Source organism: Lutra lutra, chromosome 9 (genome assembly GCF_902655055.1).
Source record: "Lutra lutra chromosome 9, mLutLut1.2, whole genome shotgun sequence".
Classification (NCBI taxonomy): Eukaryota; Metazoa; Chordata; class Mammalia; order Carnivora; family Mustelidae; genus Lutra; species Lutra lutra.
Genome location: NC_062286.1, coordinates 131,154,398 through 131,181,582, shown reverse-complemented (window position 1 = coordinate 131,181,582; position 27,185 = coordinate 131,154,398). Strand labels below are relative to the sequence as shown.

The following is a 27,185-nucleotide window of genomic DNA, read 5'->3' as shown; positions in this document are numbered from 1 at the left end:
GTGTGTCTGTGGCCACCCAGCTCCCTTTCTACATGTTGTCAAGGAGCCCCTCCCTCCCAAGCCAATTCCAGAAACTGGAATTCCCGAGTTTCTTTGCAGCTGGGATGCAATCATGTGGCCCAGGTTCTGCCAATCTGACACACCGACGTGCACCTGGGATTCAGAGTGGAGCTTTGTGTGGTGGTGGCTGTGCCCGAGGGATCCGAGCTTCTGGAAAACACTGTGGCAAACCTTTTGGTTCTTCCTGGGGCTCAGCCAGACCAGTTTCATCAGGATAGACCCAGTGGCAGCCCCGTGTGGCCAGAACGGCACCCGTGGTGTGGTTGATGTCTTTCCTGGCTGCCCGGCTTCACAGGCTGCATTCTGACCCTCCCACAGAGCAGAGGCTACTTAAGATCTTCTAACAAATCCCTTTCTTGCCTTAACCGGCCGAAGCGTGTCTTCAGCTGCAGCCACAATCCCACAGGACATATGCAGTTGGCATTCGCTATGAAGGTATGTGTTCTAGTCCTAAGTCCTCTCTCCAAGGTGAAGGGGACAGACCGGGATAAATCCAGCTCCGGCAGAGGCTTCTGCTGCAGTCTTGGTCAGCAGCCCGGCTCTCATGGGCACAGCACCTGCCAGAGCCACAGACAACCAGATACAAGCACAAATGGATGAGTCACCAGGAACAACCACAGGACGACCATAAGCCTGGGTGCCAAGTGACAGAGATGCCACCAAGCCAGGCAGGGGACGGCACTGTGACCGACAGGAGGCACTTCATAGGACAGAGCGGTGGGGCGAGGCAAGGTCTCACCGGAAGGAAGGTAAATGGACGCTTTGGGCCGCAGGAAGGGGCCAGCCCTGGACGCTGGGCAGGACAGAGCAGACCGATGGACAGCCGCCATCCCTATCTCCACCCACTTCACCCTTCCCACCCTCCACATAACCACTGCTCCTGTGGGGCTTGATGGACATTCTTTCAAATGACCTACACTCACTCAGTGTCAGTGGGGGACCTCAGCACCGTCCAGGCAAACTTATGCCACTATCCTGTCTTTCCTGAGGCCCCCACCCATGGGCAGGGCTCTCAGCCCAGCTGCAGGTTAGAATCACCTCGGGAGCTTTAAAATGATCCATGCCCATGAGGGACCTTATTGGCGGTGGGGGGGGGGCGGTCATGAGAAAATTCTAGAACGGAATTATGGTGATGGTTGCACAACTTGAAAATTTTAAAAATCAATCCGTGGTACCTTTAAAGTGGGTGAATTTTATGGTATGTAAATTACACCTCAATAACACTGGTTTTGAGAAAATACGTCTAGACTCATCACTTACCACATTAAGTCAGAATCTCTGGTTTGGGCCCTGGGCTGAGACCCGCACCCTGGTGTCACGGTAACAGGCCTTTCATTCCACCACCACCATCATTCCCACATTCACCCGAGGGAGGAGAAATGACCCCCGTTCATCTTCTGGGGCTACCGTAACAACCAGCACCAAACCAGGCGGCTCCCAATGACAGAAATGGCTTCCATCCTGGAGTTCTGACGCCCCAAGTCTGAAATCAAGGTGTCCAAAGGGTCACGCTCCCTCCAGAGGTTCCAGGGAGGATCCTTCTCTGCCTCTCCCAGCTTCTGGCAGTTGCCCACGGTACTCAGTGTCCCTGGGCTCCCAGCTGTAGCCCCTCCCCACCCCCGTGCCTGCCTTCCTCTTCATGGAGCCTCCTTCTCTGTGTCTGTGTTGCTGTTTGCTCTTCTTACTAGGATACCAGTCATTGGACTGCGCCCACCCTTACCCAGTATGACCTCATTAACTATTTCCAGCTGCAAAGACCCTTTCTCCAAATAAGGTCACATTCTGAGGTTCTGGACAGACATGAGTCCGGAGGGACTCTATTCAAGTACAGTGGGAATGGGAGCCCAGCAAAACTCCTTAGGACCAGACAACCGGGGGACAGGTGTGGCCCCCTTCTGCTCCACTTCCTCTAGTAACTGTGTCTCCATCATGACCCCAGACCACCTCTAAGAAACAGGGACTGAGCAGGTGTGACACGGTGGTGTCTACATCTCTGGATGTTCCCCAGGGGCTCCTGGGCCTGGGGAGATGGGAAGGAGGAAGGGGAGGAGGAAGAAAGACCAAGACGGTACATGCCCCACAAAGCCTAAACTCTTTCCTCTGTCCTTTTACATTAAAAGTCCACCAACTCTGGCCCTAAACCCTGTTGCCTCCCACACCCTCCATAGCTACTAGGAGAGGATCAAAAAGGACACAGAGGTTGCAGACAGAAATCTGTATCCTCAGGGTCAGGGTGTAAGATCCGCATGAAATGACGGCAAATCACACAAGCACGGAGCTCCCAACTCAGGTCCATGACCCAGACTGGGCCAATCACAGAGCCACGGGTCATGTCCCCAGGCTTAACGGCTGGTTCAGGCAGAAGTGTGGGAAATAAGCCAGGTCAGTGGGAGGGAGTCCTAGGATTCTGCTAAAAAGCAGACTTGAGAGATAAAGAGGAGGAGGGAAGGATTTATGGGCTCCCGTAATTGAAAGTTCCAGTGTTATCATTCCAGCTTCAGGCACAGCTTGACCCAGACTTTCACACATGTACTTGTTTCCTGTTGCTGCAGGGCAAATTACCACAAACTTGGCAGCTTAAGCTAATCTGGATTTATTATTGTGCAGTTCCCATGGGTCGGCAATCTGGCCATGAGTTAGCTGGGTCTTCTGCTCAGGGTCACAGCCTACTGAGATCAGAGTCTGACTTCAGTAAACTTAGCTGTGATGTCATTTCACGCTTGGGGTCCTCTTCCACACCCCATGGCCATGGGAGAATTCAGTTCAACTTTCAGTTATAGGACAATGATCCCCGCGTTTTTGCTGTCATGCAAAACCCACGCCCTGCCAAGTGTTCCTCTCCATGGGATGGCATTTTGCCCTTTCAAGGCCATCTGGAGCATCTCTGATTCCAGGAAAGGCTCAGTCCCTTTTAAGGATTTGCACCTGATTGGGTCAGGCCCACCCAAGACTTCCCCCGCTTTTTGATTCATTCCAGTTCAACTGAATGACATCTTCCCCTTAACCTAACCATGGGTATAAAATCCATCAGATCTGTCCTGCCCACACACAAGGGAAGGGAATTCTACAGGGCCTGTAGAAGGAACCAAAGAGGCAGGAATGTTGGGTGCTGCCTTAAAATCACAGTACAACTCATCAACCTCATGACTCTGCTTCTGATTCAGTTCCAGGCCCACATGTGACATCTGGTGATTTCTTAATGATCACCCAGTTCAAGCCCAGGAGTAAGAAAGCCCTGTCACTCAATAGAGCAAACGAAAATGGGCCATTGATTCCCAATGGCTCAAAATGGATCATGTGTCCATGTCTGAACCACTCATTAGTCGCAGCATGGAATACACAGATTGGTCAGGTCTGGGTCTGCTGCCCAAGTCTGGAGCATGGGGCCAAAGACCATCCACCAGAGGCTTGGGGATGCAAAATAGGAGAGGAACCAGTTTCCCCAAAGGAAAGTAGAGTTCCTGTTCTAAAAACTGGACAAGTGGGCCCTGGAAGAACCCCCTCCTTCCTCCCCACAAAGGTGAATATCTATGTATTCCATTCACACTCTCCTGGATAAACGGCCTTATTTTTAATCTCTAGTTAGATGCAATTTTTATTGTTCCAATTTCCAACACTTTCCTTGATTCCTAACTCATACGTTATCACAACTTTAGCTTAAAAACTTGTATTTCTCCACACGCCCCTGCATAGGGATATCCACATTGAATATCCTTTTTTAAAAATGCACAGGCCAGTAACAAGGTAAAATTCCTAACAGTCTACCTACAAAGGGCAGTGGGAGGGGACCTGCTGAGTCAAAGCCCATGGCACTGGGTTCACCTCCTCCACCGGGGACAGGAGGCTCCTTTGTCCCCATCTCCCCGGGTTCCCAGGCCTTGGCTCCTAGGTGAGCCTCCAAGGGCTGGTCTCAGGCATGTGAGTCAAAACATTCAGCGAAGGGCCCTGACCCATCAGCTCACATGTCTGCTGTAAACAAACAGAGCCTTTTCCCAGTCTGACTGGCCTCTCACAGGGCAGCATGGGGCCAACACCGTGGCCACATCAGCACTTCCAAGAAGTTTCCCCCGGGGCATTATGCTTGGAGACCATTTCTGTGGGAGCCTGCGAGTGGCCAACCGTGCTTAAAATCACAGGGCTCTGGCTAGCGGACTCAACAATAATCATAAGTGCACAAGGAAGGCGGGCTGCCATATGCCACGCCCTATTCTAAGCACTTTGTATATAATTCATCACAAACTCACAACAACCCCAGGAAGTAGAGAGGATGGTCATTCTTCCCATTTGGCAGAGTCATTTAAGGGACGGAGGCCCATGGTGACCCACAACAGGTGAGTAGTAGCTCTGGGATTGAGCTTCCATGGCTTTGCCGCTGGGCACTGGAGTCCCGATCTCTCCATTTTACCACTTCGGTTTGAAAACATCACACATAGGTATGTTCATTCATTCCTCTCCATCTCCAAATACCTATGGAGTCCCAACTGTGTGCCAAACAGTGTAATGGGAATGGGGCCTACAACAACAAACAAACCAGACGTAGCCCCAGTCTCCTGCAGCTGGTGTGGGGTGCAGGTGGGGCGGCGGCGGTGGGGAGCGGTGCGGTGAGCTGCTAAATGGACTGTGGTCACAGACCCAGAACAAAAACAGAATTGTCTCTACAGTGGCAGACTCCAGGAAGGCAATAAAACAAGGAGGGAGGATCGAGCGTGAAGGAGACCAAGAAACATCTTTAGGTAAAACAGACAGCAGAGGACTCTCAGGGATGTGACATCTGAACTGAGATCTGAATGATGACAAGGAGCAAACGCAGAGAGAGGGCACAGCAAAAGCAAAGGCCCTGAGGCAGGAAAAAGCCTAAGGAATAAAGAGAACGATATCTTTGTGGTTTCTGTTAATGTAAGCAAGCTGGGGAATGATTATGGAATCAGTGGTCATTTCCTTAGGGGTGATGATGAAGGGGCGGTCACCTGGGAGGCCAGCTTATCCTGAAGAGATGCACACGGAGGTCGCAAGGCTGATGGGCCGTTAATGGCCAAAACTTTTTTTTTTTCAAACAGCGCAGCCACGTCTAAGGCACACATGGCAAGATATTAACAACTGTTGATTCCAGGTGGAAGGAACAGCCTACCCACTGTACTATTCCTTCCACTCCTTGGTTTGAGATTTTTAGAGTAAAAATTAGAAGACAGAGCTCTACCTTGTCCACAGATTTGCAGCTGTGCTGCCCGGGGCCACGTTACTCATTTTAATCCTCAATTACCTGTGCACTAATGCTTGTGTGCCCCGTTTCAGCACACCACAAATTACACGAAATTCACGTATTCAATCTTTTTTTGCCTACTTATCCCAACAGGAACGAGTGGTGTATTATTAAGCGACTAGACAAATTGTCACTGTTATCTCTTTACTGGAGGCAGCGCAACTGTCTTTCATGGGCAAGAATTCAGAATAAACATCATGGCTCTTTGAGATCACTCATAAGCAGCCCCCAGGAAACTGCAATTACACCCATTTATAATTCTCCTACCTCCCAATCTAACCCTTGATTCATGAATGTGCACTTTTAGGCGTCGGGCGTTGGAATAAATTAGACTATACAATTACGTGTAATTAAGGGGGGGAAATGGGTACCGTGCTGCAAAAGATTAGCCGTGTTTTGCTGAAGTAAAGTACGTCTGTGTCAGCGAGCCAGCCCAGGGAGGAAGCATGAAATACAATTAATGTTCTTCTGATTTAATGTAGGTTTATGATGCTGTTTTTCATTATCACAATATCGCAAGAAATGTAAACAGTTTCTCTCTAACGCAACTGCATTTCTACTGACAGGACAGCTCGGGTCTAAGCGCAAACTCAGCAGAATTAGCCACAAATGTGTAACATTATGGAGGATACTAGGGTTTGTATTTTAAAACCTGTGCAAAACTGTCCCCACTCAGGAGCGGAGAAGTTGGATCCCAAACCCCTGGGGGTGACCCAGTGACCTCTCCTGCTTTGTGCCAATCCGGTGTGGCTTATTAAGGCCACCTGTGCCCCAGTGCGGTGACGCGCTCGCATTCCCAGGCCTCCCGTCTGCGGCCACGCTTCTACTTTTAACGTTTCTCCTTCACACGCCAATTTGTTTGAGACATGTTAAAAGCTTGACTTTTACAACCTCATAAAATCCCATCTACTCCAGCCCAAATACAGTCAGAAGTGCTCGGACAATCAGGTTGAGTTTCAGCCTCTTGACTGTGAAAACACACAGCAGGAGTGATTCTCGCTCGCTCTCTCTCTTTTTTAATTGTTGTATAGGAGTTCTGGAAATAAAACAGCCTTCTGGCTTTGCAAGGGGGATAGAAGGAGCCAGGCGCTTTGCACAGAGGGCCGCCAAGGAACTCACAGAAGGATGAAATGAGGCGTGGGGGTGTCAACAGAAAGGTCCCCTTGAGGTTAAACCAGCAAGGGGGTGGGGGGTCAGGACCAGCATGAGGAACCTGAAAAGCCCGATCATCCAGCCAGGATGCTCAGGGACAGAGGTGCCATCAGGGTGACGAGGGACAGGAGGGGAGAAAGGCTGTCCCAGGTGGGGGCAGTTCAAGACAGGCAGGGGCTGGAGTGTCGAGGCCAGGGGACACCAGGAATCACACTGGGGTCCCACACAGACCCCCGGCTCCATGGCTGAGCGACTCCCCAGACTGAGGGGACATCGGAGCCCCTGAGTCCCTTCAAGTCTCCCAGGCAGACCCTGAGCTCCTGGATGGGGCCAGGAGTCCCCTCCCACCTGGAGGGAAGCTGGAAAAGTCAGGCTGAGGCTTCAGACCCAGAGGACCAGGGAGTCTGCTGTGAACTATGGGACTGAGATGGGGCCAGAGGGCGCTTTGCTGTCCCTTTGACTCCCTGAGCTTCTGAGCTGGTGAGTGAAGTCCTTGCCTGAAACCAGCTCCACAGCACCTGCCCACAGTGAGCACACACACGTGCACACACATGTAAACACACACGTGTACAGAAGCATGCATCCATACACACAGATGCACACACACAAAGAGGCACTTACACACAAGATCTGTCTCCTTCCTAAGGAAGGATAAAAAGGAAAACACAGATGTTCAGTCTTCTAACCACAACCATGGAAAAAATAAATATCTAAAAATGATAATCAGATGACATCACCTCAGCCCTGCCTACAGCCCCACGTAGGGAACTTCCACTACTGGGGGTCCCTGATGAGGAAGGCAGGATGGAGAAATTTGTGGGCAGAGCGCATTTAAAAGGAGAGCTATGTTCATGAACTTGAGGCCTAAAGGAAGGCAGTGTATTTTTTTAATTTTTCTGTGGTAGACCTCTCCCCACCTCTGAAATATTCTCCAACATAAAAGACAGATCTCACCTTCCTCTTCACCCCAGGCCCGGGAGTCACCCTGTGAGGCTCTGAGGACCCAGGGAGAAAAACACTGTCCCAGGAGATAGATGTCCCAAAGCCAGGCACAGTCTCAAATGGGTTAAAATCCCAATTGCCAACCCCTTTGTAAGCATAAGTTTTCTTGAAAAATGGTCACAAAGATTACACAAGACAACCCGGACCACAGAACCTACTAGAAATGTACTTTCTGTCTTCTATGGGAATCCCAGCCCCACGCGGCCAGTTCGAATTGTTAGACATTGTGAGTGTAAAATACACATCGGATTCCAAAGACTCCCTAAGAAAAAAAGAATGTAAAATATCTCATTAATAATGTTTATATTGATTGCGTGTTGGAGTGATATTTTGAATAGACTAGGTTAAATATATTATTAAAATTAATTTCCCCTGTGTGTTTTTTTGTGGGGTTTTTTTTGTTTTGTTTTATTTTGTTTTGACTTTTTCATGCAGCTACTAGAAAATTTTAAATTACAACCAGGACGCGCTTGATAATCTACAGGGACAGCGTTGGCCTAGAAGCTTTGCAGTCAATGTATCCTTCCTCCCACAGAGATGAAGCAGAAAAGAAGGGAGTCTCCATTATTTTTTGGTCCGTGGTGGTAAAGAAGAAAGCCTGATGTTTTGTTCTAAGGCAACAGAAGGGCAGAAGATCAGCAACCTCATCGGTGCCAAAAGCGAGGCCAGAATTTGATTTAGGAAACGAAGTTCCAGGTTTTCCCGATTCATTTAGACTACAGATTGATCTGGCCGGGCTAAGGTGGGAAAACAAAGTGGGGGACTCGAGCGCCTCCAACTGGGTTAGGACATCCCATTTGAATTTCAAATAAACAAAGAATTTCTTAGTACACCTCGCAGACCCCCTGTATTTTTATTTGCTAAATACGACACCCCTAGCTGGCATGAAGGAGAGAAAGGAGATGATGGACCAAAAAGTAAATGGCCTGGGACTTAGCAGAACTCTGGACCCAAACTCCTCAGGTTCTAATCCTGGGTCCATCATTTAACAAGTGTCTGACCTACGTCCGGGCCAGTTTCTTAACCTCTCTGTGACTTGGTCTCCCTATCTGTATTACGGGCATAATAATACTTTCCTTGTGCGATCATTAGGTTTACACTAAGTCACTGTCGCCTACAAGAGCACTTTTCTACAGCACGGTCTGTCTGCCCTTAGCAACCCAGCGCCGTTTCTCGGGCCGCTGGTTGATTGTCTGCCCGCTCTTTGCCCACCCCTGTCAGCCTCTTCCCCCTCCGGCCTCTGCTGTGGCACTGGGGACAGCGGAAACCGCGGTGGACAGCACCACCTTGAGTCGAATTCCTCCCGTTTCGGAGGAGGAAGCCAGCTTCTCCTTTCTTTCCTATTCCCAGACCATTTCTAAGAAACGGCAGCTCTTTTCACTTAAGTTCAAGTTAGTATCTCGGGAAGGTTCCCCGGGCGCGTGGGCAGTCCACCCCGCGATCTAGCTGGGAGCTCCCGCTCCTGCCCGCAGCTCCAAAGGCAGATGTGCGTCGTTAGAGGCGAGCGCCGGGCTTTCAGCAAAGGCGGTCGGGTGTTTGCAGACCCGGGCGAGCCCTTGTGAAAGCAGATAAAAGAAAACATTTATTAACGTGTCATTACGAGGGGAGCGCCCGGCCGCGGCTGTCACACGCCCGGCGGAACACTGGCTCCTTCGAGCTCCGCGGAAGGAGAGAAAGCGGAAAAGAGGCAAGGATTCTCTTCGTTTGCAGCCAAGTGGACCTGATCAATGGTCCTCCTCACTTTATTGCAGTATTTGATTTATTAGTGATGCCCCCCCCCCCAGTTTGTGTGTTACACACACACACACACACACACACACACACACACGGCTCTGGCTCGCGTCCCTCCCTCATTTCCAGCTCCTGGGCGAATCCCACAGCTGTTTCAACTCTCCGCCGAGGGCGAGCGGGAGCGAGTGTGTGTCGGGTGAGTGTGCGTCTGTGTCCCGGCGAGGGTGCGCGCTCGGCGCCGGGAGCGCGGCCAGCCGGGTCCCGAGGCATTGGGAGGCCGAGAGCTGCCCGGACCCCCGCTCTCCGCCGCTGCCCCGTCCGGGGCCGCACTTCGGAGCCAAGGCCGTGCGCGGGGGGCCAGCAGGACCGGGCCGGCCGGGCCACGCGTCCATCGAGCCAGAGGTAAAGCGCTGGCGCGCGGGGGGCGCGGGGAGGGCGCCGCGTGGGATCCCCCGGCCCCGGGCCGCCCGCGTCTCTGGGTCCGGCGCCCCCGCCCCAGCGCGCGCTCGCCTTCCCCGCGCGCGGAGGCCGGCGGGCGGGCGGGCTGGCGGGCGGAGAGCCGGGCCGCGCCGTGCCAAGGGGCTGGCTCGGGCAGCGCGACCGGCCGGGCTGGGGCGATGTAAGAACCGCCCGGGCGGGGCGCGGAGCCGGACTTTGACAAGGGCGGTGCGCCGGGGCGGGGGCCGGGGGGGCGGCGGCGGCGGCGGGGCCGGGGGGCGGAGAGGCGGGAGGAGGCGGGAGGAGGCGGAGGGAGGGGAGGAGGAGCGGCGGCGGCACTCGCCGGGGATGCGGCGGCGGCGGCGGCGGTAGCAGCGGCGCGGAGTCCCCTGCGCCCCGCGGCCCGGCCGGGCTGCGGCAAAGGTGGCGGCGCCCCGCGCGGGGTGAGGCCGCCGGGGCCGTGCGCGCGGGTGAGTGGGGCGCGCGGGGCCCAGGTGGGCGGGGCGGGGGCGCCCAGCGGCCGCAGCGCCGCCCAGGTGAGCGGGGGCTGGTCCCGACCGCCGGGCTCCGGCCCCAGTGCGGCGCGCGGAGGTGGGACCCGGAGGGCGGGAAGGAGGCTCCGGCGCCGGCGGGCCGCGGGGGGATGACCCGTTTGACCCCGCCGGCGGGCCGGGCGAGCCGGGGAAGACTTCCCATCGCGCCCCTGACCCGCGGAAGCCACGCGGAGCCCTAGAGAACCCCGGGGACGCGCGTCCGTGCCCGCCGGCCGCGGGGAGATGGCCTCCTTGACCCCTTTGAGTTTAGACCCAGCGGACCGGGTAGAAGCCAGACCACGTGGGGCTTGTCCAGGCAGGACACGGGAAAGCGGTGGACCGGATCTTCAGGGTGACTGGGAACTCGCAGATACCGAAAGGGCAAATAGGATTGAAAAGACAAACTTCCTCCAGGCCAGGTCAGAACCAGTTCTCATCGCCTTCTGGAGAGATGCTCCCCTCCGCGGGCTCCCGAGGGGTTCAGAAGTGTGACAATGAGGCGATTTCTAGGAGTGCACTTTTCTTTCTTTTCTGTGTGTTTTTTTTTTTCTAAATTTAATTCTTTATAGTAGTTCATTCATTCGTTCTATGAGTATCTATGGAACATGTCCTCCTACCCGGTACCGCATTAGTTCCAGGGAACGGCGAAGATCAGTATCTTCCTGAGCCAGAGGCTCGCTCGGTTCGCTTTCAGAGCAGCCTCATAAAGAGATACGGTCTTAGATACGGAAAGTGTAAAGAGACACCCGCAAATCCTAGTTTTGCGCAGTTTCCTACCTGCCTTAAGACTGAAGACCACGTTCCTTGCACACAGTAGGGCAATCCTCATCCTTCTTCTCTTCCTCCTTCCTGAAAGTTCAGCTTCCTTCCATGCCCCATCTCCTCTCTTTCCGGCAGCTTGTTTTAATCACTTTTTGAGTTAAAAGTCAATATTTAATTAACCAAGTAATTACATTCAGCTTACCTTTGAATCTGGGTATTTGCACATCTGTGCCTGCCAGGATGCTTACCGCGGCCTCTCCACCTGCCCCTGCCTCTGTCCCACAGCGCCATCCTCCCTTCCTTCGGGACAGAGAAGGGGAGGCTGCTCTTGAGCCCGTTCTCTGGGGACAGGGAAGAGGGTAGGATGGGCTTTCCCTGGAGGACAGCAGTGTCTCTCCCCAGAGCAGTAAGAGTCGTTCTCATCTCGTAGTTAATAGTGAAGGGGATTTCTTCTCTGCGCTACCCAATACAGAGCCACTGGAGGGTTTTAATTAAATTAAAGCCATTCATACATGGGACAGACTGGAGACCACTCACCCTGTAAGAGAGGTTCTCCCAGCTTTGCTTGTCCTACATCATAGAGGGGAGAACACACATCAAAACCGTTGGTCTGGGGTGTGATTTAGTGCTCTAATAAGCAGCTCGAAGGGCGATGCGACAGGCTTGGCTGGCGGCTGCTTGGACTTTTGCTCATGAAGGATCTGTTTCCCTCTGGCCAAGTGTATATACATAAATGCCCAGTGTTGACATAACTGCCATGGCTGAGAGTCAATGTGGGTTTGGTGTTTGGGCTTTGCGTACAGTTTTGGGGTTTTTTTTATTTGAATTTATGGCTTTTTTAAAAACCCTAATAACATGTTAAGTTTTCAAACTTAAGGGTTGAATAACGAGTTAATTGTAAAAAGCTTGGGCTTGGAGGAGGACTGTGTGGCTGTGTGGGAGAGTGAGTGTGTGTGTGTGTGTGTGTGTGTGTGTGCGCGCGCGCGGGCGCGCGCGCCTGAGCTCACGTGTGTTCATGAGCACACATCCCCTGCCTGACAGCTCTGTTCAGTCGCCATCCGGAGGACCTACTTGTAGTATAATTGCATACGCTGACGCGTGCGCCTGTTGATTTAGGAATGACATTTCCCTCTTCCTTTCCCTGGATTGGTTTAATTAATCTGTTTGGACATGCCTCAAGGGGACAGCTTCTGGTCTCCTAAGTTAGCCAGACTGGGAATATCACCCAACTCAGCCAAGTCTGTTCTTCGATTTAGTCCCCCAGAAAAAAAAAAAAAAATGAATATCAGAATTCCTGACCAGGTTGCCATTCGAGGAAAGAGCTTTATCTAGACTTATGATGGTGGTGTTTTATGAGCAAAGCACTGATCTAACCCCGTGTACGTACTAACTTGTTTAATCCACCCAAAAACCCTGTAAGATAGGTCTTGTGATTTTCATCATGTTAAAGAAGAGGAAAGTGGAGGTGCAAAGAGGATCGTGACTTACTGAAAATTGGTCAGTGGTAGAGCCTGGATGTGAGGGGACATGAGGGTCCAGGGTCCACTCTGACCCACTGCACTCTCCTCCCTCCATGACCTTGGTCTTTCTTCCAAGCACAGAAGAAGTACTTTCTCAATGGAAGAAAACACATTAGACAATAAGGTTAGAAAGACAGAAGCCCATCAATAATCCCCCAAATCTCCACTATTGGCGGGGGGAGTCTCAGATTTGTTTTCGGTTTGCAGAAGGGGGGTTGCCCTAAGGAAAATGTGCAATTGCCTCGCCACGTTTCCTACTCTCTCCCCCCACTCTCCACAAGTATGCACACACTTTCCCTACTCAGAATGCAAAGGCACAGATCAAATGTGGCTGAAAGAGAAAAGCATGACATCAGAGGTGAAGGTCTAGGCCCACGGAAAGCACAAAGGGTGGAAGGGTTTAAGTTCTCCTACAGGTGAGGCCCTCTTGTGGTTGGTGATGGAGTCACATGGGCCTCTCCCTGGAGAGGCGGCCCTGAGGTTCCCAGCTTTGTATCAGGCTTGGGCCCTGCATGACTGGGGGACATGGAAGGTGGGACTCCTCAGGTTTCCTTGTGATGACCGGGGTCTGGGGAGTCTGCAATGCCCCTGATCGGATCCAAGGCGCTACCTAGTTGGAAGATCATTAGGATCATTATAATTAATTGGCGTCCTGATAAATAGTGTGATTGCCTAATTGGGATGGTTGCTAGGGAACTAGGCCTCACTTGGAGCTGAAAGGGGAAATGGCAACTGGCCGCAGTCGGGTGTTAGGGTTACACACCCAGCAGTGAAGGGGGGTGGGGGAGGGCAGAAGATCAGTCTCCGCTCGCATCTGGTGGTGTTTACTGAGCAGCTGCTGTGTGCAAGTCACAAATGGAGTATCAGTTAGGGGTATTTTCATAAAAGGACTGTAAAGTAATCAGGATCCTTTCTCTTGGAAGCAACAGAAAGAGAGGGGAAAAAATCTCAAAGCAGCAGAAGGAGAAAAGAAGGGACATGTTGGCTTTTATAACCAAAAACGCTCAGGTAACTCTAGCTTCAGGCCCGGCTGTGCTCAGGGCTCAGATGCTGTCAGGACTATCTGTTCCCCTGCATCTCTGTTCTTCCTTCCATTGGTTTCCCTCCAGCTCCAGGGAGTGGGCAGGCTCTGGCTCCGTGGTTAGGGGACCCAGACTGCCTGGCTGTCTGCCCAGCTGTGTGATCTGGGGAGCATTAGCTAACCTCTCTGAGCCACAGTGTTGTCATCCAGCAAATGACGATGATCATAGCACTTATCGCCTGATTTGTGGTAAAGGGTGAAATGAGCTCATCAATGTCAAGTGCTTAGCAAGGCGCCTGAGCTCGGCAGGCCCTCAGTGAACATTGGCTGTTATCATAATTGAGGTGTCCGGGTTGGCCGCTGAAGAGTAGTCCTCTTGTCGTCTCTGGTTCAAGCCCAACAGGAAAGAACAAGCCTCTTTTCTGGAAATGCCCGTCCTCGCCCCAGGCATCCCTCTAATGGGACTGCTTTTAAGTCATGCGCTCACTTCAAACCAATGCTGGCCAAGGAAATGAATCGGCCAGGCCCTCAGGCCCCACCCTGGAGCTGGGGACAGAGCCACTGAGCCCCCGAAGCCCTGGAGAACATAAATTCAGAGGATCCCAGCGAAAGGAAGCCTCAATGCTGGGGAGGCAAACAGCCAACACGTATGATGTGGGGGGGGGACACTAATGTGGTCAGAGGGGCCTGTCGTTTTAGTCAAGGTGGACACCATGGAAACAGCTGTTGGGTGAGCAGCGTCCCCTCCCTCTCCACTGGGGTCAGCAGGCCTCGGAGGGCGTTTCTCTGTCTTAATGTCTGAAAGATACAGCCCGGCCTTGTTTCTGTTTTCTGGCAGCCGGGGCCAAATGTTCTCGTTACATGAGAATCAACCTGGAGATATTTGTTTTAAAAATGCCAAGTCCAGACCCAGCTGAATCAAATTCCCACAGAGGGCCCTGGGTGCTGGGGAGTGAACCAGAGTACCATGTGTGTGTCCTACCTCGGCAGGGAGGCTGGGCAGAGGGAGCCCTTGGAGTATGCCTGTTTTGTCTTCCTGCCTAATGTAGGGGAAATGCTCTACATGAGATTAGGGTATGAAGGTTTTAGGAAACTGCTGTACAGAGCAAGAGAGCATTCTGGCTGCTTGTCAGGGCCCACGTGTTTATTGAGCAGCTACTGTGTGCCAGACACTGGTTACACATTGGGATGAGCAAGAGAGAACTCTGTGCTTAGACAGCCTGTGGGGGTAGAGGGAACGATCCAGAATCAGTCATGGCAGTGTTGGGTTTGAGATGACCTGGGGTTCTGAGTGCTCAGGGGCTGCTGGATACACAAGTTTGGAGTGGTTGGGGCTGGCCTCCTAAATTTGGGAGTCACTGGAGCACTGATGTTATTTGAGGCCATAGGACTGGACACGATCATCTAGGGAAAATGTATTTTGTTCTCTGATATGTTCCCCTCCTCCCATCATGCCTGTCCTGCATCTATTTGACGAATATTTTTAGCACACCGCACGTGCTCCCCTCTTTATGACGCTTCTGAGAAATTCCCAAAGGCCTTGGCTGAGCCTCTGCTTGTCCAACTCCTCATTGCTCAGTGATGAGCAAACAGAGCTAAATATTCATCACGCTACAACAGATGCCCTTGGGAGTTTAAGGTCAGGTAGCGTGATGCCTCCTTGGTAGAAGACCACTTGTGGACGTGGTCTTCAGAGCTTCTCCTCCAGCCCAGACCCACACTAAATAGAATTCTGTCTCACCAGAGACCACCACCATCTTGAATTCTACACAGTCTCTTAATAGGATACCAAAACATTAATTGTCCAGTGGTCCTGGCCTCTGACATATAGCTTTGTCTTATAAAGGCCCGTCCCACTGCTTTGCACACCTGGGCCCTGCTTGAAACGTAGGTAAATTCTTCGCCAAACTCAGAGTCGTGAGTAGGTTTTGTATGAGTTGATGGACAGGGTCATCCCCCACGACCATGACAAGATGTGTTTGGCCAGGTGGAAGCCAGATGTGTTAGGTGAAGAAAGTTGCCAATAGACTTTCTTCTTGGCTCCCAGGCAGGCCCCAGTGGGTGACTTGACCCACCTCAGCAGCCAGAAGAGAGGAGCTTTTTGAAAGGAGAATGAAAAACGATTAGCTCCCAGAAGTTCAGGATATGTTCGTGCTCTGTGGACAATCAGATCATCCAAAAGCTGCATTTCTTGCCTGCTCTAGAGACAGACACTATCTATCCTTTTCTGGATGTCTCAGCGAAGAGGGAATCCTACTACAGTTCCTAGTGGCTTCGTGTCCTAATCCTTTGAATGTGAATCAAGATGTATTCACTGCAGGTAATGGAATTCCTGTCTGGGATTGGTTTATGCAATAGAAAGGTTAGTTCTCACTTAACAAGAGTCTGAGGCAGAGGAGCCCTGGAGCCAGTTTGTTTGTAAAATAATGTCTTCAGAGATTCAGGATCTTCCTGTCCTCTGATCATCTGTCCTCCGATCATCTGTCCTCCTCATGTCTTTGGTCTTGCTGCTTCACTGTCTCAAGATGGCTGCTGCAGCTCCAGACATCACATCTTCATACAAAGTGGAAATAAAGAGCAGGACTCCATGCTGTTTTTCTTTTAATCAGAGAGCAAAATCCTTCCAAGAATATCCTTACCCCAGAGGACTTTGCATCCTGCCTCATTGGTCCAGGGTTGGCTTTTGTACTCGTGCCTAAGCCAATGACTGGCAAAGGGAAATGGGCTTTTCATTTGAATTAACTCAGTGGTTCCCAAAATTAGCAGATCAGACACCCTCTTCTTAGAGCAAATATTTTTGCCAAGTTTTACCTGAAATAAATTCATAGATAAAGATAACTCATCTGCACATTTCTTAATTGATCAAATACTCTGACTATAATGTAAAGGAAAACCAAGAGGAAAGAGAGGTAAACATAGGTATGGCAGTATCTTAGACGCGGCTACACTGGAAGACATAACGAAGCAGTCAGACGCCCGCACTAGTGTGGGGTCACTAAATCTGTTACTGACCCAGTGGGGTATGAACACGTGGTTTGGACAACTCAAATACCACAAGTGCTACGGTCTTAAACAATGTGATTTTCCCAGATAGTGAACAATTACCCCAAATTTCTAAACAAACTACAGTCTTCCCTCAGTTTACTTAGTGGTTGCATTTCCAGAAAATTCAGGGTAGAGGAGAACCAGGCAAAACATCTTTTGTGTTTGGATGTGAAATGGGGTTCATTTCTGAGGTCAGGTAACCAGCTGTAAGAGCTGCTTCCCCCACTGTTTCCAGTGTGGGACCCTGAAAAGTCATGCTGGAAATGGGGCTGTTCTTCACTGTGTGGAGTGTGCAATTTATTCACATCCCTGCCCACTCCCGCCCCCCAGTTGCCAGAAACATCCCCCAGTCACTGTGAAAACCAAAAAGTCCTCACAGGTTCCTGCAAACACCCTTATGGGCTGATTTTACCCTTCTGAGGACCATGGGCTTAGACTCATGCTGGTTTATTGCCAAGACAAGCGTCCACCTCTTTGACAAAGTTGTGGTTCTATAAACAGGAAGGACCTTGGGGGGGGGCACCCACAGCTTCTGCCTCGGAGCTGTCCCAAAGCTCCTTTTCCTGTTCATCACCCTCCTTGTTGACATGTTCTTGGGTGCCTCTGGGTATCAGTGGCTTCCACTAGGGCAGGAGATGAAGAAGGTATAGAAGACTAGCCATAAAACACATCTGGGAGAATCAGTGTGTCCCAGTGGTTAAGAGGATGCATTCTAGAACCAGACCTCCTGATTCACACACCGGCTGTGCCCCTCTGAGCCTCAGATCCCTCCTCTGCAGCCTCCCCACCTCTGGCACGCACAGTGAGACATTAGTACCACAAATGGACACATGGAAATTGCTTCTAAAAGTCATTGCTTGTGCTTGTAGATCCTTTTTAGCTTTTTTTTTTTCATTGAGACATATTGGTTTTAGGTGTGCAGCATAAAGATTTGATCCGTGGATATTTTGTAAAATGGTTATCACAGGGAGTTTAGTTAATAGCCATCATCACCCAGTTAAATGTTTTTCTGTGTCTTGTGCTGAGAATTTTTAAGATCTGTTCTCTTAGCCACTTGAAAATACACAGCATCATGAACTGTGGTCACCACGCTGTATATTGTCCCTGCTTATAACTGGCAGTTTGCACCTGTGGACCACCTTCACCCATTTTGCTCACCCCTCGCCCCCCCACCTCTGGCAGCCACCAGTCTTCTCTGTCGGAGTTCCGTGTTTTGTTTCGTTTTAAGATGCCACATCTAATTGAGCTCATACAGTCTTTGTCTTTCTCTGTTCGACTTATTTCACGAAGCATAATGCCCTCCAGGTCCACCCATGTGGTCCCAAAGGGCGGGGTCTCCTTTCTCGTGGCTGAGCCACATTTCGTGGTGTGTGTCTACACACCACCTTGTCTCTGTGCACTCATCCATTCCTCAGCGGACACCAACGCTGCTTCCATGTCTGGGCCGTGGTGAGTAAGTCTGTAGCAGACACGGGGGTGCAGGTATCTTTTCCAGATAATGAGTTCATTTCCTTCTTACAAATACCAGAAGTGAAATTGCTAGATGCTAGGGTAGTTCTGCTGTTAATTTGGGGGGAACCACCCACTGCTTTCCACACTGCTTTCTTTATAGCTTCTCGAAGGCTTCTATACCATCCCTCTCGACCACCCTGCCCGTAAGGAAGGCTGTGGATCGCTCCCTCCCATCACCCCATGTCCCCCTCCCCACCCTGACCCCACCCAGCCCACTTTTAGGCCTCAGGCCAGCTCAGGATGGGAGCAGACCTTGGGGACCAACCTGTAGGGCTCCGAGCCCTATCCTGAGAGCCCAAGGCGGGCTTCTCACCACGGACTCAGGAGATGCTCGTAAGCAGAACAGGAGTTCCTACCCATCTCCAGGGCAGCTTGTACAAATCCCAGCACCCAGGCCACACCCAGATCAATTAAATCAGTGCCCTGGGGGTGGGGCTGAGGCTGGGGCATCGGGATATTTGGGAGCTCCCAGGGGGCTCCAGTGTACAGCTGAAATGTAATGCTGCTAACGCAGGAAGAGAAGGTGCTGGATGGGGTGGGTGCCTCCTGCTAGGCAGTTCTGCAAATAGGTTGTGGCAGCTCCTGTAATGAAACCCTCCTTCCAGTGGCCAATTGTACTTACAGTAAAGTCCAGACTCCCTGCCGGAGGCTCCCCTGCCCTGCACTGCCTGGCCTCCACCCCCGACTCACCCCACTCCTCCAAGCTTATTACACTGTCACACTGGCCACATCAAAGCTTGTTCCAGCCTCAGGACCTTTGCACTTGCTGTCCCCTCTGCCTAGACCTCACAAGTCTGGCTCCTTCTGATCTGTCAGGTCTCAGCTCAAACATCACATCCTTAGATAATACTTAGAATGACACACGTGTTTTATAACACTTCCTACTCTCTGGAATTCTCTCAAGGTGCTTATTTGTTTATTTGTCCTTTGTCCTCTCTCCTCACTAAAAAGTAAGTCCCTGTGGCTATAGGAAGCAGGTCTGTCTCATTCCCCTCTGTGTCCCCAACCCCCAGAATGATGTATGGCTGGGTCTGATCTAGTGTTTGGGGATCCTTGCTCAAAGGCGGCTGCTCAAGGCAAAGGTGTCAAAACCAGTTTGTCGTTTGCAGAAAGCAAAGGTGGGAGTGGGAGGGGTTGCTTTTGCACTCACAGGTCCCTGAACCAGAGCTGAGGTTCATGCTGTCATCACACACAGAGGGGTGGTCATCGCCCGCAGGCCACAGCAAGGACATCAGGCCCTGCCGAAGGGCTGGCAGAAGGCTCCGCTTGGGATGTGAGTGTTAATGTGTGAGATCAGTGGCGTGACATTTCTGCAGGTCCCCTGAGAAAGTCTCCTCTCCCCACCCACCCCCCCTTATTGGCCCCTCCTGAAAAGAGCTATCACAGCTCAGGACACCTGCCTCTCACCTTTTCTCCTGAACTCACGCTTCTGAAAGCTCACATTTCTACACACCAGGCAGCATTCTAAGTGCCCACTCAGGTGAACGCATGACAAGTCCGTGATGCTGGTTGGCTTGTCTGCTCAGGCTGCTGTAGCAGAAGACCAGACACTAGAAGGCTGTTAAGCAACAGAAATTTCTCGTCAAGGTCAAGGTGCCAGCAGATTCAGAGTCTGGCGAGAGACCACCTCCTCAGTCACAGAGGACACTGTCTCGTGTCCTCATATGGCAGAGGGGCAAGGGAGCTCTATGGGGTCTATTTTAGAAGGACACTAATCCCATTCTTGAGAACTCCACCCTCCCAAAGACCCGACCTCCTAATCCTGTCCCACTGGGGATTAGGTTTCAACATACGATTTTGGGGAGACATACACATACCATCTATAGCCAGAGACCTCCTAATCCCCATTTTACAGACCAGGAGAGTGGGACACAAAGAAGTTTCTCCTTGTTCTGCCCTATTAGAGTAGGACGTCACAGGCTGGCGAAGCGGGGCCTGTATTCAGCTCACAGAAATGTTTAACCTGCACACTGTTTTGAACATTTTCTTAAAGTTGTCAGATCTTTAAAAATTGTGAGATTTTACCTTTTAGAAATTAGAGTTTCCAGGTTGTGGAAAAAAAAAGACGCGGGCCATATCTGGGCCCCCTGATTCCCATCCCCACCGATCTCCACTCTGCCACAGTACCCCCCCCCATTCCCTATTGTCTGAGGCTGAAGTCAGGTTCACTTGCCATTGGCCATTGCACTTGCCCTGCTGTCCTCATCGTGGAGCAGTATTTCTTTGTACTTAGCCTCACTGAAAGTGTAGAATGAGAGCTACAGAGAAGGGAGCATGTGGGTTTTTCTTACCCTGGGCCCCCTTCACTCATTCACATCACCTGCCTGGCCCCCGTGGTCCTTGGAAATCATCCCCCTGCCCCCCCCCCCCCCGCTATTTCTAGAGACCACGCATCCCAACTTTGTTTATAAGAATAACAGAAGTCTAGGGCGCCTGGGTGGCTCAGTGGGTTAAGCCGCTGCCTTCGGCTCAGGTCGTGATCTCAGGGTCCTGGGATTGAGTCCCGCATCGGGCTCTCTGCTCGGCGGGGAGCCTGCTTCCCTTCCTCTCTCTCTGCCTGCCTCTCTGCCTACTTGTGATCTCTGTCTGTCAAATAAATAAATAAAATCTTTAAAAAAAAAAAAAAGAATAACAGAAGTCTAATGTCTATCGGGTGCTGGGTTGCCAAGTATTGCCACATCACTACAACACTTTCGATCAAGGCCTATTATTATCCCCATTTTGTAATCGAGGGAACTGAGCCCCCACTGGAAACGGGCTCCTTACCATTGTTCATCTTGGTACCCTCAGTGCTCAGCTCACTGGCTGTTTGAAACAATGCTTGAAAGAATGAATGAATGAGTTCTCCTCCCAGTCTTCATCTGATTCAAGCCATTGGCCGCTGGAGACCAAACATCTTGATTCATCGTCGGTCATTTGTGACATTTCAGTCGGAGGAATGGGCTCGAATCAGTGTCATTCAAGGCTATTTGGTTGTGTTTCTGCTTTGTAACAACAGATCAGCCCCAGCTTGAAGCAACAGTGTATTTGTAAAAATTCTGTGGGTTGCTGGGTGGTTTCCTGCTTTTCCTGCTTCCTGTGATATCAGCTGGAAGATCCAAAATGCCTCCACTCAAAGGGCCAGCAGCTCACTGGGGCCATCAGCTGAATCCTCCGTGCTCCGCCCCACGGCCTTTTCCCACAGCTGCGTGCATTTCCTCACAGTATTGTGGTCTTGGAGTAGCCCGACTGCTAGGAACACAAAAAGGACAGCTGCCAGGACTTCTAAGGATTTAGCCTAGGAAGCTCTAGGGCCCCCAGAGCAAGAGTTGCAGGAGGAGGGGTTCCGATGGGGACAAATGCACCCCGGATTTTTCCTTCTCTTGACATTCCTTTTAAGAGTCAGAAAGCCTCATGAGAAGGTGTGATGGACTGACTTGGGTCACATGATCACCACTGGGTCACATGGCAGGAGAGGGTGACACATCTTGGCAAAGGAGAGAAAATCCTCAGAAGGAAATTGGGTTTCCAGGATCAAGAAAAGGGGACCAGGGGCACCTGGGTGGCTCAGTGGGTTAAGCCGCTGCCTTCGGCTCAGGTCATGATCTCAGGGTCCTGGGATCGAGCCCCACATCGGGCTCTCTGCTCAGCGGGGAGCCTGCTTCCCTCTCTCTCTCTCTCTCTGCCTGCCTCTCCGTCTATTTGTGATCTCTCTCTGTCAAATAAATAAATAAAATCTTTAAAAAAAAAAAAAAAAGAAAAGGGGACCAGATGCTGTACAAAGTTAGGAACCACTACTCGGCCCCTGTATAAGTGACTCCCCCAGGGTCAGCAGTTAACATTTTTGAATGAATGACTAGAAGATGGATGGATGGATGAATGCATTTTCTAAAAATCTAGTAAATAGTAAGCCTAAAGGGCACCTTGGGTGGCTCAGTCAGTTAAGCGTCCAACACTTGATTTTGCTTGGGTCATGATCTCAGGGTGATGAGATTGAGCCCCACATCAGGCTCCATGCTGGGTATGGAGCCTGCTTAAGATTCTCTCTCCCCTCTCCCTCAACCCCTCCTCTCCCCCCCCCCCCCCGCCAAAAAAGAGTAGAATGCCCAAATCTATGTAGCATCTCTTCCAGGTCAGGGGCCCTGTAACTCAGGCATTGCTGGGGGCCTGAGAGCCCTTTTTATGGGGCCAAATCAGCTCCCACAATTGCTGCCATGTCTCAGCATCCTGACCCCAAAGATGGGGCTCATTTGAGCTGGCTCCTGGAAGGGAGAGCGTGTAATAAGGGAACCACCAGCACAGGAAGTGTGCTCCCACCTCCCTAGACCCCACGCCACCTGGACACTGGCAGCCAGCCCTCACGCCCTCTCCAGCCACAGTACACTAAGCACATCTGCTGATACCAGGTGGAGCCCCGCCCTGCGGCCCAGAGTGAGACCCGCAGCAGGAGAAGCTGATCCGAGCCCAAGGAGCACCTCTAACCTGTGGCTTTGCCCCCCTGGCGGTCTATTTCCAGGTGCTGATTAGGCTGCACAGCATGCCAGCGTTGGAGATGGACCTGTCATGCAAAATGCTCTCCACATGCGTCTCTAAATTTAGTGAGTTACTTGGTAAAAGTTGCTTCAGACTCCTTCCCCCACCAAGGAGTACAAAGCTTCTCAAATAATTGTAAGTGCCAGGCCGTTTCCAAGGTGAGCTAATGAGAAGCTCATCTGCTAATAGCAGGGGCGTGATGGGTGAGGATGGCACGCACGGCGGTGGATTGGGTGGAAGGGGGAAGAAATAATTAGATTATTAATACTGGAGCCGCCAAAATAGGCCTTTATCCCTTTATGTTCTTCTCGAAGGGAACTGTGGTCTCTGGAACCATAAATACGTGTCCTGTGGGGGTAAACTCTGGGGTTAAAAAATAGAGAGGGGATTGGAATCCTCAGTCCCAGCCGAGGCAGTCTACACTGAGAGCCGGCCCACAGTTCGGGGTGAATAATGACTCTGTTCAGGTCCAGCTTATTGCTTTTGGCCAAAGGCCTTTTGCAGAAATAACTTTGTAACTAGCTGCCAGGGAAGCTTTTGTCCACAGCTGAGACAAAAGAACAAAGAACAGAGGTGGGAATTTGTGTCTGATTCCCATTTCCCCTAAACACCTAGCAAGAACAACAGGTGTGGCCTACCTGGAAGGTGTGGGCTGGTGGAAGGTAATGTCCAACCTCCTCAGTGGCAGGCTGCCATTCCTGCTCCCTGCTCCTGCCGTACTGGTCTTTTTTCTCTTCTTTAAACCGACCAAACTCATTCCTACCTCAGGGCCTTTGCACTTGCTTTTTCCTTTGGTTAGAAAGCATTTCCCCTACAGGTGACTTCTCACTACCTTCTGGTCTCAGCTCAAACATCACCCCTTCCTCGGGGCCTCCCCTGATTTACTCTCCATCCCGTTTCCTTGACAGTTTTCTTTAAAGCTCTTAAAACGACCTGAAATTTATCTTCCTTTATCATCTGTCTCCCGCACTGGGATGTCAGCTCCTTGAGGGCAGAGGCCTGACCTGCTCCATGTTCATGGCTGCTTCCAGCATCCTACATAGCACTTCGCAGATAGTAGGTGCTCAGGAAAGCTCACATAGCCTTGAAGGCTTGCAAATAGGCCTCCGGGCAAGCTCCAGAAGAGCTTTGTTTGGTGTACTCAGTGTCTAAAATGTATTGAATGTTTTCACTTTAGAAATGATGTCTCCATTGTGGTCCAGTCCTCACCCCCCAACCCGAGCCCCTAAATCCAGACCAGGTCACTCATTTCTCCTGCCAGGCCCCTACAGGCATTTGAGTTTGAGGCTGCACTTTAGACAAAGACCACTGCATGCAGGTGTCTCTCTCTCAGAGGTAACCAAACGACATCCAAGCTTCTGAGCCTAGGCCGAGGACCAGCCCACTGGACTCCAGCCAACCCAGTCCCGTTGACTGGATGAAGGCATGGTTTCCGCGAGCAGGGCGCAGTGGTCCTCCTCTTAGGGGCCATAAATGACATGAATTTCCCTGTGTGAACCTTCTGAGCCTTCTGAGTCATCAAGGAAGGAGTCCCTATAACTCCTACTTGGTGGTCTTCAAGGAGTCCCATTCCCCTTGTAAGAAAAGATCAGTGCCCTTGGTAAGCAGGAATCCAAGAGCAATGTCATTGCATCTGTTTCTTTATGCTGCTATCCATTTATGGCAGGGGTTCTCCCATGGGTGCGATTTCATCCCCCAGGGGACATGAGGCAGTGTCTAGAGACATTTTTGCTCTCCACAGTTGGGGTGGGTGCTACTCACATGGTACAGGGAGAGAGGCCAGGGAGGCTATCAACATCCTACAGTGCACCGCCCCCCCAATCAAAGGATGACCCAGCACCCACCCTCGACAAGCCAGCCAGCTGCCCGATCACACGGGCCTCCCCTCCTGGATGGCTTCCATGGGCCCGGTGGCTGGGGGCCCAGAAGGTCAACGAGCCCGCCTTAGGAGTGTCATTCCCACGATAGCAGGAGGGAAGTGAGGACAGTTAAGGGCCCGTTCCCCAAAACCAGGTCACACACTTCACTTGGGGTTTCTGGGTTTTTTGGTGGTTTCCTTTCTACTTAAAAATGAGGAGGCAGAAGTGTTTTTTTAAGGGGGAATTACTGGTTTCCATGCCGCTAAAACAGGAGAAGCTTCATTCTCTGAAGTGTGTGGTGAGCGGGGGGGTGCCTGCTTTCCACATCCAGGGCAAGCTTTTCTCTTTGCCTCTTCTGCTCCCTTCAGAACCTTCTGGACCTGACACCCCTGATTGAACCCCTTTTGGTCATAGGAGACGGAGACGTGGGGTCCGGGGAGCCTTTGGGTCACCCAGGGCTTCCTGAGGCTCAGGGATCTTTAAACTGGGCGTGGCCACAGACTCCAAAGCTTGCCAGATGCAGACATGGCATCTGACTTGGTTTAAGTTTCACTTCCTAGAAAGGGTGCTGCTTGCTGGGGAGAGGCCCCCGTGGCTCTACCCGCCATGGTGCCCTGGCCTCTGGGACTTGGCAGGTCCCCCTATGTTTTCACAAGCCACATGATAGCCAGCCTGCTAGTCTACACCGTGACTTTGACACTCCTCCATGGAAAGGTGGGGTCCTGTCCCCTCCTTTTGAATCTGGCCAGTCTTGTGAAACCAATAGAGAAACCAATAGAATGTGGGGCGGAGGGGTGACGCTGGGGGGACAGCAGAGAGAAGACTGAGTTCAGTAGGAAAAACTGAGGCAGCACTGCCCATCGCTGGGACATGCACCTTCCGAGCCGGAAGCTGCCACTTAAGAAATCAGAGCCCACCCCGAGGCCACCATTTGGGAGGAAGAAGAGGGCCCCTAGGTCCTAGCCAAGTGCCCATAACAGCCACCTGATGAATCAAGTCCCCAGTCCTTTGGTCATTTCAGCTGTGGCCTCGGCCATTCCAAAACAGAGACCAGCCAGCCATGCATTTTAAAAAAAAAGACTATTCTGCTGAAGTCGAAGATCACTTGTTACACAGAAATAATCATTGAAGCGCTTGGCCTGTGCCTATCCCCCGTTCATTCATTGATTCATTCAGCCATATCTAGAATCTCCCATCTCGCGCCCTCGCTGCCCCTGTCCTGGTCCAGGCACCGTCTAGGCAGCTTTCTCACCGGCCCTCCCGCACCCACCCTCATGCCCCTCAGTCCATTCTCCAGACGCTGCCAGAAGGATCCTATTAAGACCTACATCCAATCTCAACACTCCCAGGCTGGAACCTTAAAGATCCTCTGCTCACTCCAAATAGTACCCTTCCAATCACTCAACCCCATGCAAGCCATACGAGCCCCCGCTGTGTGCCACAGACTCCCAGGCACGCTTCTCCCCTAGCACACCTGCACTTGTCTTTCCCCTAGGCCTGGAACACCATTCCCCTAAGTATCTGCAAGGCACATTCCTTCCCCTCCTTCAGGACTTTGCCTGACTGACCGCCCCCCCATTTAAAGATGCAATCTCCCACCCCCCCCGCCAGCGCTTCTGACCTCCCTCTCCTGCCTCACCCCCTTAGGCCTCATCACCTCATGCCTGTGATTTATTTTGGTGTCTGATTCATGAGAGACTATTTATTTCTGGATCCTCAGCACATAGACTAGGGCCTGCGCATAGTAGGTGCCCAAGAAATATTTGTTGACTAATTGCAAGAATTAGCAGCCAGGCTGGGCCAGGGGCTGGAACTCTTTAGAAAAGAGACAGATCAGGGCGCCTGTGTGGCTCAGTTGGTTGAGGGTCCAACTCGTGGTTTTGGCTCAGATCATGGCCTCATGGTCTCATGGTCCCAGGGTCCTAGGGTCGAGCCCCGTGCCAGGCTCCCCACTCAGCTCAGTGTCTGCTTGAGGATTCTCTCTCTCCCCTCCCTCTGCTTGCTTGCTCGCTCTCAAATAAGTAAATCTTTTTTTTTTTTTTTTTAATCTAAAAGTTGGGGGTGGAGAAAGAAAGAAAAGGAAAGAAAAGAAAAAGAAGAGACGAGATGAGACAGCCTTACCCTTGTGGAACTTCCAGTGAGAAAACAACCCCCACAAAATAAAGACCAGAATAGCAGAGTGCCTAAAGGATCACATGTGTGATGAGTGTTCTGAAGAGAACTAACTTTGGATGAACAGGAGTTCATCCCAGGAGTAACCCAGGAGTAACAGGGAGGCTTGCTTCCAAGAGGGCGGTCAGGGAAGGCCCTCTCTCCACCTGTCAGGCTCCACCCTTCCCAAACTTCAGGGCTGTGCCCAGGGAACAGTCTGTTTGGCTTGGCAGATGAAGAAACTGAGACCAAATTGGGACAAGAATTCATGACTCCCACACCCACGTTCCTTCTGCTTTTCTACACCACCTTTTTCTTATCGGTTGACAAATAAGGATGAGGAAAGTTTGCCTACAGTAAGGCAGAGAGTTGGGCCTGGGCCCAGGCTGAGGGTTAGCAAGCCGCGTTGTCAGGCCTCTCTACACAGAGGCCGGAGGCAACTGGGAAGCCACCTGAGTCAACACTCTGTCTCCAGCTCGCTTTACCATTTGGGCTCATTCAGTTGCAAGTGACAGAGAAGGCAACTTGGAGCGACCTAAGAAACAATTCGTGGCCCTAAGGAGTCAACATGTGAGAAAGCTGACCTAGGAAGAAAGGAAGACAACAACTCAAATTAGTCAAAGGAGA

General features: G+C 51.5%; 1 protein-coding gene across 1 annotated transcript in view; it reads left to right on the top strand.

Annotated features, from left to right (window-relative positions):
- The first annotated feature begins 9,459 nt into the window (after positions 1 to 9,459).
- The window catches only part of SULF2 (sulfatase 2), a 113,434-nt gene continuing 95,708 nt past the window's right edge, over positions 9,460 to 27,185 (top strand). Inside the window, 1 exon segment of the mRNA XM_047746461.1 lies at positions 9,460 to 9,607. The gene's annotated coding sequence lies outside the window, so the exon portion shown is untranslated.